The following is a 16,389-nucleotide window of genomic DNA, read 5'->3' as shown; positions in this document are numbered from 1 at the left end:
TATAGTTAAGAAAAGAGTTTAAAAATGCAATGGCATAAGGCCAAAGTTTCTAATTTGCAAAATGGTCTAAGTTTAGAAAACAAACACAAGAAAAGAAGATTTTTAAAAGGAGGAAAAGATTTGAAATTAAATAAATGGGGAGGAGATGAAGAGACTAATCCTAAGCACAAATTTAAAAGTTAAGAGTTGAAAAGATCTAACCAATGGGCTGCAATCCAATAGACAAGAATGTCATATAGAAACCCAAATTTCCCTTGGAATTTTGATTCAAGAAATATCAATACACAAATAGCAAGATGAAGAGCAAGGAATCAAATAAATATAGCCACGTCCAAGCTTAGCAGCTCCATGATCTTATTCAAAATTTCCCATGTATCAGATGACTTCAAAGATGACATTAGACACAGGATCAAAATAACAACATCAATATGATTATGTTGCAGATGAACTCACATGGATCTTCAATATTGTATCAAATGAATATTCACTTCACAAGTACTTGGTTTCATGAAAGTTGGCATTGGCCAAGTCCTTTGTATAGGGAGTGTTGCCTAAATTCTAAGTCCAATAGTCTCAGATCAAACCAACAGTCCACATAAGATGTTGTTTTAGGGTTTTTCTTCTTATTATATACATTAAGGTCAAAAGACCAAACAAACAAACAAGTATATACAAACACAATGCATCACAAAATATGGCCCAAGTGGGCAAAGTGAAAATGGCATTAAAATAAACAAGTTGAATGGTATGAATAATGGCAAATGAAATAAAAGCTTAAAAGTTAAAGTGCATAAAAGTAAATGACTTGAAATTAAATGTTAGTTGATTAGTTGATTAGAAGTTAGTATTGCTTTTGCTTTGTTTTGTTTAAGTCATTCTTTGGAAAACACTCAACCCACTCATCACAAGCATGGATCCTTGAACCAAGACATCTTCCAAAGGATGGAAAAAAGGCCAAGTTTTCACACAATACCATGAAAGAGGGGAGACTTACAATATCACTAACTAGAATGCTATGCCTTTTGGGTCACAAATTTAGCGATATGTTAAGCAATCATAATTGGACTTATGTAGAAGTCACGGCTATTTGAGGTCGGGCAATAGAATTTTGGTGTTAATGCATAGTATAATGGACTATGCTCATGAAACATACCACACATAAAAAGAATATGCAAAGAGGTGGACCTAATCTCATCCATTCTTATATTGATTTTGGAATTAACTAACCTTAGGATGTAGAGATATCATAGGTCCATGACATGAACGAATAAAGAAGGGGAATAAGATGAAGAGGGAGGGGGAATGGATTCAACACAAATTGGTCAAAGGAGGACTTTTACCAAATTAAGATCATTCAATAATTTTGGGAGATGGAATGTACATTCCATCAATCCCCTAAATCCAATGATCTTAACCTAATAAAGTCAAATCAACCTTGACCAAGGCCCAACAACACAAGTCAAACACACAAAGTCAATTAAAATGGCTCTACACAATTTATTTGGCATTCAAACAATTAAAAATAATAAAAATATGCATTAAATTAATTTATGGTTGATCAATTTCCTAAAACCTCATCAAAACACCAAAGAAATGGCCATGAGATTTATCATAGGTCAAATAAGGTCAAAGGACCTTGGAGAAAAAATTTCATAATTTTTGGAAACTTAAAAGTATTTTTAAACAATTAAGAATATTCACAAAATAAATTAAATCATGAAAAATATTAATAATGATCCAAACAATAATTTTAATTTAGAAAATGAAATAGGAATTTATTTAATTTTTTTTGGTGAAACTCTCATATTTTTTGGATCAATATTAAATTTAATACGAATTAATGAAAATAACATAATTAAAATGAAAATCAATTAATCAGAAAAAACGTGGACCACTTGATCCCTTTCATTAATTGAGGTGGCAGATCAAGTAAATCCAAACACGCGTTCCACCGTGCACTTGAGTCAGCGCGCCACACAAACGGTATTCAAAACCAACGCTCATGATTAAAACAAAACAAAATGATCATGTGGCTCTGAACCATTCCAGCTCATCACCAGAGCAAAACGCCGGTCACCTTCTCAAGCGACCCTGGCCAGACTGGTTCACTCATCACGATCACAAAAATAAAAAAGAAGGACATGATTTCAAAGTAAAAATGGCACTGATCACGAATCTGACCTCAATTCATCCTAACTCCAAGTATATTGAGAGATACATGCAGTTGAAATTTGAGGTACATGATCTGAGTTGCTTCGATTTGACCTCAAAGCAACTCAATCTTCTTGCCTATATTGGTAGGACTTCAGATAACCAAGGATCCAAAAGAATTGATGAGAATTGAGAGAGAATCGAAGAGAAGAAAAAATATGGAAAATACCTTCAATGTTGTGCAGAATTCAACGACTCTTGCTTTGATTCTTGCTTGATCTCACTCAGGAAGCTTGCAGAAGTAGATTATAATGGAACAAAAGCTTTGGATCCCTGGAGTTTTGAATCTCCAAACAATGAGATTCAAACTCAATTTTCAAAGAAAATTCTCAGGTTTCTCCTTTCGAATGTGAGGGTTTGGGGTATTGGAGAAAAACTGGCGCGCATGGGTCTTTAATTTTGATGCTAGAGGTCTCTATTTATAGTTGCCGCTTGTGATATTTGCACCTTCAAATTCAACTTCCAAATTTGGAAATTGATGATGCATGCTTGCATGGGCATGTACAGGCCCATGAAGTCACTCAATTAGGTCCATAATCAAGTGTGAATGAGTCTGAAAGTGAATTGGAATGCAAGGCAAATGTGTACATCTATTTGAAATTTGATCTTTACCAAATGATGCTGCCCTGTTCAAGCCATGCACAGACCACTCAAACCTTGTCCAAAATGGATGAAATTGGACTCTTTGGAAAGGTTAGGTCAAGAGGAACAACTCTTATGTTGAACACTTTTCCATTTGAAGCTTGTATCATGATGAATTTTGAGGTGGAAGTTTGGAAAGTTTAACATATCAAAAAGTTTTCTAAGTGTCAAGCCATATGTTCACTTATTCCTCCTTGGCTAACTTTTTATGTGAGCTTCAAATGAGAAAAGTGTCTTCACCAAAGTTGTATGTATTTCAAAATCCTTCACAATGGTTACCAATGTGACCTCATTTGGATTTGAGATGAATGAGTTATGCATTTTTGAAGTTGAGGAAAATCACTTGTTCAATGGCATTGGTCCAAAATGACCTATAATGTATCCTCATATCACATGCTCATAAAAGTTGAATTAGCTCTTACTCCAAACACCAAAGTTGAATTAGACACATTGAATTTGATTGTACAACTTGTAAATATTTCATCTCATAAAAATTGAGCAAGTTATGGCCTTGGGAAGTTTACCTCCAAATTACGGTTTAGACAAAATGACCTATAATCTTTCACCATAAAAAAGGACTTTCCAAGAAAAACTAGCTCTAGAAATCAACATAAAAGTTGTTTGGAATGTAATTTATACTAACTTTTCTCTTGGAATAATTTTCATATGACAAAAAGTGTAGGAGATAGGGTCTAGGGGACCCCAATTTTGATTATATGAATTCCTTTGGTTAACCACCATCAACCAACTTGCTAACTTGCAAATATCTTGACTTTTGGGACTCATGGGAGATCATGTATGCATAAGACGATGAGGTTTGAAGTATCCCTTGAAATATTTGACCAATTGTTGAAGAAGTTACACAAGATACCCAGATGCACTAGGGTTTCCAAGGCAGACCAATTCCAAAGTCTTGAAGGATTCTTGATCATAATATCATGTAAAGATCATAAGGACTCATAAATGATGCCTAGAGACATTATGGATCATTTCATGGTTGATCTCTTAGCAATGAGGGTCTTACACCTTAGATGTGAACTTCACAAATCAAAGGTGATCATGTGTCCTACCTACAAAAGAGTTAGACAAATGCAAAGACATATTTTTTTGGTATTTTATTTAGTAAAGATAATAAAATAACAAGTATGATACAAACACATAGTGCTTGGTGATCTTTCCCAAAACAAACCCAATGGATGAGGGGTAAGGAGGATGCCAAGGTATGATCCCAATGTTAATGCATATGATGAGATAGCATGAGGGATATTAGGGTCAAAATTGGGGTCTTACAGCTGCCCCTATTTAAGGGCATTCTAACTGAGGAGGTGAAGGTTAAAATCTTCGTATCGACTCAGTAGAATGGGCTTAAATAACAACATATAGAAACAAATTTTGGTCCCTAAGAGACCTTATGATGCATATGAAATGAATTCTAAAAATAAACTCTTTGTGGGGAAATATTGCCACAAAGGAAAAGAATTCATAGAGACCGAAAGTCGACAAGAGGGTAATGCATTCCGTAAGGAAAACTCATTGGGGAGACAGAGACTCTGGGGGATAAAAGGTTATGCGTAGGCCAGGCTACGCCTTAAAAACTACTGGGGGATACGAGGAATTCCATGAAAATGGAAAGACTCAGCCAAGGAGACAAGGAACATCTACAGGGGACACAAATAAGTCAGAAATAAACTAAAATACTCGAACCAAGTAGGACCAGCGATTTCACTAAGGAAATACGCACTGAACTCAACTGGGGAAGAAACAATCTTCAACACAGGAGGAGAAGAAGTATATTATCCACTACCGGTTACTGAGTTCGGAGATAATAAAATCTGACAGGGAGGACATTCGTTACCGGTTAGAATAAACATTGATGCGTGCTTTTCGCAAGTATACGAACGCGTCAGAGTAATATAAAAGATTGTCGAATCCACAGAGACCAAATGTCAATCTATCGTTATCTATTAATAAAGACAGGCTCGAATGTAATTCACCTAATCAATTAATAATCCAAGTACTTGCTAATAGAACTACTTGTGGGCAGTGTTTCCTACTTTGGAAAGAACAAATTTAACGGGAACTGTCGCTTTCGCGTATTCAGAACCGAGTTATACTCCCTAATCAAACCCTCTTATTGTCACTTATAAAAAGGCGCGCATTGCGTTAGAGTAGTAAACCTATTTTTAAGAAATATAGTATCTTGACTAAGTTGAAAAGTATTTTAACCTGAATTTCTTAAATAAAAGAGGTTCTCACGAACCAGACTCTAAACTTATAAACGCGTCCGAAAATAGTTTTAAAATCTTTTTTCTTCTTAAGTTAAAAACTCCTAATGAACTTAACAATTGTGGTAACACCCCAATCCGAAGCGACTACCACTTTAAAATACTGAATATATGCCTAAGTGAAACAAAGTTTGCTCTAAGTTTGCCTCTGATCTATGTTTGGATATCTAAACAAGTCAATTCGAGTTTCTATTTATAAGCAAGTAAAAAGATGGAAATGACAAGGATGCCCTTCAACTTGAAAATGGGAGGGAAAACTTTTCCTCTTGTGGCGCCCGCCACAAGGCAATGGCGCTCGCCACAAGGCCAATCTGAGGCGCCTTAGTGGAAGTAGTGGGGAACGTGGCAGTTGAGGAAAGTTGAGCTAGGACACGTCATGGCAGGGTCTATGGCGCCAGCTACAGTGGGAGCCACAAGTACAAAATGCTGAATTTTAGGGTTTTTAGCTCTTTTTCACTCCTTTTCTAGATCGGGGCTCCGATTAAAGTAAAAACCTGAAAACAAAGAGAAACATAGTAATAACACAACAAAATGACAATAAAATTACTAAAATGCATGTGAAATCGGAGTCGAAAATACGGTGAATTTCAGTGTCATCAAACTCTCCCACACTTAAACCTTTGCTTGTCCTCAAGCAAAACACTAAAAAGTTCATAGAATAAAAACTGGTGTAAATGAGTGCTTCAGGTCAAAAAGGTTCTAAGTTTAAGTCGGGATGTAGTGATAGGTACTAACTGAGTGAACTAAGGGTATCATGATGACACTAATCCTCAAATACAGACATAAACTTCATTCCTATATTAACCAACCCATATTATCCCACAATACTTAGGCCTTCCTCTTTATCTCTTTTTGTGTCCTTTTCACTCAGGCGCAATCACATTAAGCCCGTTATCCGTACATGCTTCATAGCAGAGTGACCTGTTAGTGATTACGATCTAAACATGGGGTTTATGGCACATAAATATGTGTAAACCCTTTTATTTGACCCAACTGCAGTTGTGGGGGATCAGATCGTAATCCGCCCTACCGAGTTCAACGCCAGATACCTCTGAACCAACTAACAATGGGTGAGTTTTTCTTTTTCTTTTTCTTTTTCTTTTTGTAGCAAATTTTTACAATTCTTTGGTTTAAATGACTTTGTGAGGGTCACCTATACCTGAGTTGCCTTTTTGCTTTCTTTTATTTATTTTGCTTGATCATTCACTTATTTGCATCGGTCCCTTACGTAGAGGATGCGTAGGCCGGAGCTGACTGCCGAGATAAACTACTGAGGACTTATACTGAAATGATGATTAAGGCCATGGTATATGGGGTTTCGGGAATGATTCCTATATTTACGAAGTCTATGGTGCTAAAATAATACTGATGTTTCAAAGAGTTCTCCCAAGTCACCGCATCCTTACTAAAACCCGTCTTTAAAACCCAAAAACTTTCGGAATAACACTGTTTTCTTTTGCAATTTTTTTTCGGTGGGGGCTAAAGATATGGGGAGATTAGACTGTACTAAAGATACACTATATTTGGTGACTCGTCAGACTCATGCATTATCTAGGACACTTAAACTAAAAGAAAAATAAAATAAAGTAAACAAAAAGCAATAAAGGTAAATAAACTATCTAAAAACAACAAAGGAAATGAACAAACTAACTAAAAACAGTAAAGAAAAGCGATAAAGGCTCCTCCCACACTTAAATCGAACATTGTCCCCAATGTTTCGAAATAAGATAAGGGAAGAGTTACCTGACAACCTACTGCTGACCACTGGTGCCTTCGCCATCCTGAGGTGGACGAAGGGATCGGGTACGACGACGACCTCGCTAAACCATCCTGGCCTATAAGGCATCCTGAGCGGTCCACACCTCTCGAAGGTTACCCAATATGGAACCTTGAGTGGCTTCGATGAGTGCAATATGTTGATGATGGTATTGTTGCTGACGGGCTTGCGTATTTGTAATCGTAAGCAGGGACTGTAAAACAGTATCATAAGATCTATCTGTCCTCCGCTACGACTCTTGCATGAAGCTCATGTTATCCACCAGTTGTTGTTGGATGGTAGAGAGTAGGTCATCACGCCTTTGCTCTATAGCCGTGTGGTCACGCCACATCTCCTCTGTAATATAAAAGCCAGAAGTGGTACCTGCAGAAGAAGAAGATGGTGCGGTGTGTGGTGGTGAAGGATGATGGGGGGACACATCAGGTACGGTAGATCGCTCTCTCCGATCATATTCTTCATCAGTTTCATGTCCTGCCTCATCAGGAACATTAGGAGGAAGAGGACCCAAAATAGGTGGAGCATCTAAAACATAGGTCCAATTCCTTTCATCTCGTACATCAGTACGTCTAGTGCATGGTAAAACAACAGATGGGATAGCTACACCATGAACCATAAGCACATAGCCTCCTTCTCTCCTCAAACGGCACAATTTCATGTCTCTCAGAAATTTTAGGTTAATTGTGCGAGAAGGTAAGGGATCTAGGGTAGCTATCTCATTGTTCAGGTTAAACACTCCAATCACCTTTTTCGTAAAGCTGATCATCTGGAGGATCTTGAACACGAGCGAATCATAGCAGAATTGGAACCCGATAGAAATCCATTTCACATTGCCATTAGATTAATTTCTGTTTTTATCTGTTGTGCAATTACCTCTTTCCAAGGATTGCTTCCTGATGTAAATACCTATTCAGAGGCCACTCAATCAATAAAATCATGTTATTCAGTACATCTTTGTGTTCATTTTCATTTTACTGTTTTGTTTGCAAAAATGACGTCAGAATTTTTGATAAACATTGCATCATGAAACATAAGAGTTTTACAGGTACGTGCTTAATAATCATTGAAAATTGCTGTAAATTTTAAGTGCTTTGGATCGTCTATTCAGAACAGGTACACTCGGGGCATTTCCTTAAGGTCCCCATCAAATGATCGCGAATGTTTTTCCTCAACAGTTGGAATTTGGTATCTTATCCCAACAAAGTTGGTTCAAGCGTTGGATTCTTCAATCCCCAGCAGGTTCTCACTGTTGTACTTCCCCAAGCATTTGTTTCAGATTATACATTCATCAGCGGAGTCGACAGTGTCAGACTGTATATCCCCAGCGGAGTTGACAGTGTCAGACTGTAGATCCCCAACGGAGTTGACAGTGCCAGACTGTATCCTCCTAGCAGAAGCGGCTACTCCTCAGAGTTCGATGCCAGATCGATGATCTCAATGCTAGACCCATGGTCTCTTTCCTTGAAGCAGAATCTCGGTACCGTATCGGTGTTTGCTTCCCTTGCTGAGTCGTCTCTCTCGCAGATTATGGTTTCCAGAACCACTGTCGCTTTCCTCAGCAGCAAGTTTTCAGTGCCATTCTCTTCCTAGTCAGAGCATCAATATTTTTTTTATTTTCCAGAACACCGTGTGGCGGGTCATTTCCCCACAGAGTTCTTTGTGTTGTGCATCTCCAACAGCCTTGCCAGGGTCCAGAAGATGGTGATCATTTCCCCAACAGAATTCCTTGCCTCAGTTTGGCGTTCTCTCTAATCAAGCATTTCGCATCCCTGCATGTAGAATCATATTGCATTGCATCCTCCCAAATTGCGTAGCATTTCCATTTTCATGGAGCATTACGCTATTGAAAAATTCAAACATACGCATGTAAAGCATAAGGCATTCTCGGTCTCCCAAGTGATAAGCCAAAAGTTGTTTCTAGTACTCAGACTGAAGATTGTTCATGACTTATCTTTATTATTCCCAACAGGGGTCGTTGGCCCACGCGCCGCCTCAATTATCATTTTCCCTATTTCTGCCGATGCTGACAGGCATGAAAGTTTCTGGTATTCAGACCGAAGTGGCATTCAGGCCAGTTTTCCGATGTTCAGATCGAAGAAGTTTCCGTCGTTCAGGTCGACGCAACTTGTGGCATTCAGGCCAAGTTTCCGGTATTCAGACCGAAGTGGCATTCAGGCCAATTTTCCGATGTTCAGATCGAAGAAGTTTCTGACATTCAGGTCGATGCAACTTGTGGCATTCAGGCCAGTTTTCCGGTATTCAGACCGAAGTGGCATTCAGGCCAGTTTCCCGGTGTTCAGACCGATGTTTGATAATCTAATATCTTCCGATGTTCAAATCGAAGAAGTTTCCGACATTCAGGTCGATGCAACTTGTGGCATTCAGGCCAGTTTTCCGGTATTCAGACCGAAGTGGCATTCAGGCCAGTTTCCCGGTGTTCAGACTGATGTTTGATAATCAAGTATCGTCCGATGCTCAGATCGAAGTCATTTCTAGTATTCAGATTGGTGAGTGGCATTCAGGCCATGGGTATTTCTGTGTTACCATTTATTTTGGTATTCAGGCTAACATTCCTTGTTTCGGTGTTCAGACCGACTCTCACCGTACCAGACGGATTGTTTTTCAAGACCACCTCTTGGGCGATTCTGACAGGCATTGTTACTTCATTTTTTCACTTTAGTGTAAATTTTCGGGCTTTTATCGTATTCAATCACTTGATACCTCGAAAGTGAGAAAGCCGTTGCTATCTTCCTTTCGGGTTTCCAATTGATTGAATAGGGGCAGCTGTAATACCCCAAAATTTACCCTTCATTTTTCCTGGAAGCATGGGATTATGTTTTACACTTCATTAGCATCATATTAGGTCATACTCATTGCATACTGCATTAGTGACATGGTGATCAGGTTTTGATCGATCACTCCTTAACAGAAGGAGCCCACACAAAGCAAGATTGAGAATTGGACTTCATTTTCTAAGTATACAAGTCTCAAGGGTCTCAGGGGGGTCCAAGTATATTATTATGGTCCTCAGTTCATCAGTGAAGGATTCAAAGCTATCAAAGTGTTCATCTGGATTTAATCAAAAATTAGGGTTTCATGGCTACCTGCAACAGGCAATGTTTGGTTGGAAGTAGAGGAGCTCATCCATGTCATGATTAGAGATGCATCTTGGCCTAGGAAGATTCACAATTATCTCAGAAAGATCCATTGGCAATCAGTGCAATCAGTTCCTGATCATTTTGCCATAAAACTAGGGTTTGGTATAAAATCAGTTTATTTCTGATTCTTTGGGTGAAACTCTTTTCCATGGCCCTCCATATGTCCACAAGGGTCTACATACAAAAAATCAACTCTTTATTTGAGCTAGAAGTGCTTCAATTGATATATCAACTATGGGGCCAGAAAAGTCAACTCTTGACATTTTGAGAGTGGAATCTCAAAATCCATGCCTAGGGGATCCTACATGTGAAATTTGATCAAGGTTGGATCATGGATATATCATTTAATCAAGAATTGGAAAAGTTACTTAATTTGGAAATGGTTGACTTTCCATTTAGGGCAAGTTTTCATGATCGTCGCACTCACTTTAAGCCCATTTTTCATCAAGATAAAAGCTCCATTTGAAAATTTCTACAACTTAAAGTTGTTCCTCTTGTTCCAAGCTTTCTAGATATATAAAGTTTGCTCCATTTGGATTAGAATTGAGAAAGTTATGCTTAGTCAAAGGGAGACATTTTTTTTAGAAAGTCCAAAATCTTCAAAATTTGTCAAGACTTCTTGGCCAGTTTTATTGCACTTCAAGGCATTATTTGAAAATACTTTCTTAACAACAATTGAACCTTGCCATGTCCTCTTTCATATCCTTTTGGAATCATCTCATTTGGATCCATGGTTTGAGAGATACATTCATTTAAAGTGGGCACCATGACTTGATTTTCTAGGCATATTTTGGGCCTAGCTGGCCCAATCAGATTTTCTAAGCATGCTGCATAAACCAGTCACGTTTTTTTTACCTCTTTTGGCCATGCATTGGACATCCATTCACTTAAGTTTGGCCCAAAATAACAACATTTTACACCTCACTTCACACTTTTATTCTTATGGATAAATCAGTTATTAAAAAGCCCATGAGAACACCTAATCCACCCTATTTAAGAAGCCGAAACCCTAACCCTAAAGGAGCATTGGAATTTCGTGGAAAGGAGGCAAAACTTCATCACATATCAGATTCCATTCCACTTCTATTTTCCATTAGGTATTCATCTCTTCCATGACCATGTTTTGATATATCTACGCTTGCTTACCATGTTCATCACCATTAATCCTTCCATTTTCATATTTTTTTTTCTTATATAAAATATTTTCTTCGTCCATAAAATTACCATAAAATATTTTTCACTTTTCTTAACATTTTATTTAATCTTATATAATTTTTATTTTCGTATTTTTTTAATATTAATATTTTATTTTAATTATTTTTTCTAAATGGTCCATTTTAACACACTTTTTTTATTGATTTTATTTTTATGACTTAAAATTATTGTTAGCATTTGATTTTCGGGATGAAGGTTGACCACTGTCTCATGGTCAACCTGACCTTTTCTTGGAATTTTATTTCATATTTTCAATTTATTTTGGATTTATTTTTGACTTAGTTTGGTTGGTTGACTTTTAATTTGACTTCTGTTTTATTTTTATTAATTCACGTACCAATTTTCATTATGTTTAAAATCTTTTTGGGGGATGATGATGTCCTGACCCCACCTTATTTAGTTTAATTTTTCATAATTTTCTTGATTAATTTACTATTTATTCTTGATTTATTTCTAACCTAGTCTTATTAATTAACTTTTGGTTTGACCTATGTTTTGTTTTAATTAATTCACGTGTCAATTTTAATTATTTGAAAAATATTTTTGGGGGATGATGATGTCCTAACCCCACCTTATTTAGTTTAATTTTTCATAATTTGCTTGATTAATTTACTATTTATTCTTGATTTATTTCTAACCTAGTCTTATTAATTGACTTTTGGTTTGACCTATGTTTTGTTTTAATTAATTCACGTGCCAATTTTCATTATTTTTAAAATATTTTTGGGGGATGATTATATCCTGACCCCACCTTATTTATTTTAATTTTGCATAATTTTCTTGATTAATTTGCTATTTATTCTTGATTTATTTCTAACCTAGTCTTATTAATTGACTTTTGGTTTGACCTATGTTTTGTTTTAATTAATTCACGTGCCAATTTTCATTATTTTTAAAATATTTTTGGGGGATGATTATATCCTGACCCCACCTTATTTAGTTTAATTTTGCATAATTTTCTTGATTAATTTGCTATTTATTTGTTATTTTTTAAGTTGACTTGAATTTTCAGTTGACTTCTTTATAATCGATGTTTGACTTAGGGATTGCTTATGGAAATTGTAGAGATCTTTTGATCCTCCCTCGTTCATCTCATATGCCATGTGTTAGACGCCTTTTACCTTGATTTTATTTGGTCCTTACCTCATTTCCTGATTAAATTATTCAGTGGACCCTTCGTGTGTATATTTTCATCTGTTTGATTCATCTGTTATCTTTTATACTTGTTTCTCTCATTCATGCTTTCTATTGCTTGATTATTTAACATGTTCATACTCCCATGCATTGTTAAAATGCTCAATTATTTGATTCTTTGGTTTGATTATATATTGTTTATTTATCCGATCTGATTGATAACTGTTGCCTACTTGTATGATGTATGAGGCATATATTCTTATTGTTTGTTTGCCATGAACAATCCCCATTCATAACAAATGTACCCCTCTCCCATAAAGTGTATAATACTTATTTCTTTATTTCTTTAGTCACTTGTTAATACAAGAATTAAAATGAACATCCGATAACCATTTCAAAATAAGATCAAAAGCTCGATCCAACGTCGAGTAATCATTTTCAAAACTTAACAGAACCAGCACACATTCATCCATCCTCTTGTAAGTTGATTGCCTCAGGCATCACCATCTACCTGTAAGTCGATTGCCTCCGGCATCGCCATATACCCTTATCCGTAACTCCTCTCCGCGCTCCATCCGTCGACTCTTGTTCCGTTTAGGTAGCACCCATTAGGTAGAATCATTTGTATGATAACATAGGTAGAATTCCCTTATTCTTTGCATGCTAACATTAGGTAGATGTTCCCTTTTGTAAATCCTAACACATAGGTCCATATTGCATGACAAATCTAGAGCAGAGCTTCCCCACTTTTAGACCTTCCGTGCGTCTCCGATCTTGTGGAATGTTAGTCCGTTCTATTGCAAAGAGGTAACTGCCTAAGACTCGATTCAGCGAGCTGCGACACCTACTGCTGGGACATTGAACACACTGCCCACCCTTCTTTGACACAACTGGTGTCCTCTTTTGTAAGTCCATGTTCAGATGGAAATCCTTAACCCCTAGTTAGCCGAACTACGTTTTGCTCTGATTCTCATTCCAGATGAGATACGTAGGCATAAGACGCGACGTCTTACCGAGCACACTTATCTTTAACCCATAGGTAGCCGAGCTACGAAGACTCTGATTCTCATACTCAAATGAGATACTTAGGCAGTGGATGCGACATCCTTGCGAGTCATTTTCTTTTAACCTTCCTTTTTAGTAAATAGTACTTTAGATATACCTACACCGTTTAGACTAGAACAACACTTATGAAAAGGGCTCCCTAGGAGTACCTAGGATGTTTTGGGTGCTTGAAACCTTCCCATTGCATAACCAACCCCCTTACCCAAATATCTGACATTTTTACTAGTTTTTGATTCGATAAAACTTTTAGGTTTTTGTTCGCTTTTTAACCATTCCTTTGGATAAATAGAAGTGCGGTGGCGACTCAACTTGTATGGTTTACCTTGGATTTAGTCAATATCTCTAATGGTAACGAATACCTCACTACACTCACCCACTTACTATCCGAGATCTGATAGATTATACCTGCCTCAAGTAACTTAAGAACTTCCTTTTTTACAACATCACTCATTATAGGGTTTATTCTTCTCTGATGTTCTCTAGAGGGTTTTGAATCTTCTTCGAGCGAAATCCGATGCATGCATACGGATGGGCTTATACCTTTTAGGTCAGAGATATTATATCCTAAGGCTGAGGGATATCTTCGTAAAACGTCTAAAAGTTGGTATGTTTCCTCTTGACTCAAGGTAGCACTGACTATAACTGGACGATTCATCTCTTCATCGAGGAACTCATATCTCAGGTTCTTAGGCAGTTCCTTAAGTTCTAAGGTTGGTTTCTTAGGGCGTGGCATAGGATCTGGGGTAAGGGATAAACATTCGTAAAGGTTATCATCGATGTAGGGTTTCTTAAAGTCATCATCTTCCATTTTGAGGGTTGATGGTAACTTAATTGTTTTTATGATTTCTTCTTGTTCTAATTTTCTAACACATTCATCAATGATATCTAAGGCATAACATGCATCTCCCATCACAGGTGCCATAAGAAATTTCGAAAGTATAAATTCTATTTTCTCGTCACCTACCTCAAAGGTCAACTTTCCTCTTTTGACATCTATTATGGCTCCAGCAGTTGATAAGAATGGTCTACCTAGAAGGATCGGTATATCATTGTCCTCTTTGATATCCATGACAACAAAATCAGTAGGGATAAATAACTGACCTATCCTAACAGGTACATCTTCTAAAATGCCTATCGGATATTTAACAGATCTATCGGCTAACTGAAGTGACATCTTAGTAGGCTGTAATTCTCCTAAGTTTAACCTCTCACAAACCGCTAAAGGCATTAAGCTCACACTAGCTCCTAAGTCTAGAAAATCTTATTCGATGTCATGACTTCCCAAAAGACAAGGAATGGAGAAATTTCCAGGATCTTTATCTTTCTTTGCTAATTTATTCTCGGAAATAGAATTGCATTCCAAGGGCTTAGGATCGTCTAGTCTACGTTTGTTGGTAAGGATGTCTTTGAGAAACTTTGCATAAGAATGTATTTGGGTGATGGCTTCTGTGAAAGGGATTTCTACGTGAAGTTTTTCTATAAATTTAATAAATTTTTGATATTGGTTATTGATCTAGGTTTGTTTGAGTCTTTGCGGATATGGTATAGGTGGTTTATATGGCGGGGGTGGTACGTAAGTTTTATCTTTAGGTTTTTCTCCTTTTTCTTGACCTTCCTGGTTTTCAGATTCCTCTGGTTCCTTTACTTCGACCGGGAGTTTGGTATATTCCTCAGAAGTTTTGGGTTCACTCAATCTTGGGTCTGGTGGCTCATCATAAGCGTTTCCACTTCGCAGGGTAATTGCGTTGGCTTGTCCTCTCGGATTCTGTTGAGGTTGTCCAGGGAACTGTCCTCCAGGTGTAGTCTGAGGGGCTTGGTTTAAAGCTACCTGAGAGATCTGTGTTTCAAGCATCTTAGTATGAGTAACTATTTGGTCAACCTTGGTTCCTAACTGGGTAATCAATTTGTTAACATGAATGTTTTGGTTCATGAACTCCTTGTTTTGTTGGGTTTGAGCAGTGATAAAATTTTCCATAATTTTCTCAAGGCTCGGCTTTGGTGGCACAGGTTGCATAGGTTGATTTGATCTTGGGGCTTGGTAAATAGGTCTCGGAGGTGCATTATTTTGGATAAGGTTATTGTTCTTATAGGAGAAGTTCAGATGATTCCTCCATCCAGGGTTATAGGTATTCGAGTATGGGTTTCCTTGGGTGTAGTTCACTTGCTCGGAGTGGGTTTCGTTTAATAGACTGCATTCTGCAGATTGGTGTCCTTTGGTTCCACATATCTCACAACCCGACGAAACTGCGACTGCAGTATTCGGGTTTATGCACATATGCTCGACCTTGAGGGCTAATGCGTCCATTTTAGCTTGCATCATGTCTGTAGAGCTTAGTTCATGCACTCCTCCTTGAGTTTCTTTGTTCTCAACTGTCGCTCTTTCGACTCCCATGATTGATGGTTTTGAGCCATATCTTCGTTGAGGGAACTAGCTTCAGGGTAAGGTTTGTTCATCAGCGCAGCGCCTGCGGCAGTGTCGATGGTCATCTTAGTGTTATAGTGAAGTCCATTATAGAAGGTTTGAATGATTAACCAATTTTCTAAGCCATGATATGGGCATGCTCTCAACAACTCTTTATATCTCTCCCAAGCTTCGAAAAACGATTCTCCTTGGTTTTGGGTAAATCTAGTTATATGGTTTCGAAGAACGACGGTCTTACTCGGGGGAAAGTATCTAGCAAGGAATACTCTTCTAAGGTTATCCCAAGTCGTAATGGAATTGGGTGGAAGGGAATCTAACCATGATAGGGCTTTATCCCTGAGGGAAAAAGGGAATAATCTTAAACGGATTGCCTCAGGAGAAGCTCCATTGGTTTTAAAAGTGTCTGCTAATTGAAGAAATATTTTTAAATGTTGGTTTGGGTTCTCAATTGCGAGACCTGCGAATTGTCTCTTTTGCACTAGT

General features: G+C 37.4%; 1 non-coding gene across 1 annotated transcript; it reads left to right on the top strand.

Moving 5' to 3' along the window:
- The first annotated feature begins 16,026 nt into the window (after positions 1–16,026).
- Positions 16,027–16,133, top strand: LOC127077695 (small nucleolar RNA R71). Its single transcript, XR_007787479.1, has one exon. It is a non-coding gene; the product is annotated as a small nucleolar RNA R71 (small nucleolar RNA).
- Positions 16,134–16,389: the final 256 nt, after the last annotated feature.

This window comes from Lathyrus oleraceus, chromosome 4 (genome assembly GCF_024323335.1).
Source record: "Lathyrus oleraceus cultivar Zhongwan6 chromosome 4, CAAS_Psat_ZW6_1.0, whole genome shotgun sequence".
In the NCBI taxonomy this organism is placed as follows: domain Eukaryota; kingdom Viridiplantae; phylum Streptophyta; class Magnoliopsida; order Fabales; family Fabaceae; genus Lathyrus; species Lathyrus oleraceus.
The sequence above is the reverse complement of the archived record's forward strand: the minus strand, read 5'-3'. Positions and strand labels throughout refer to the sequence as shown.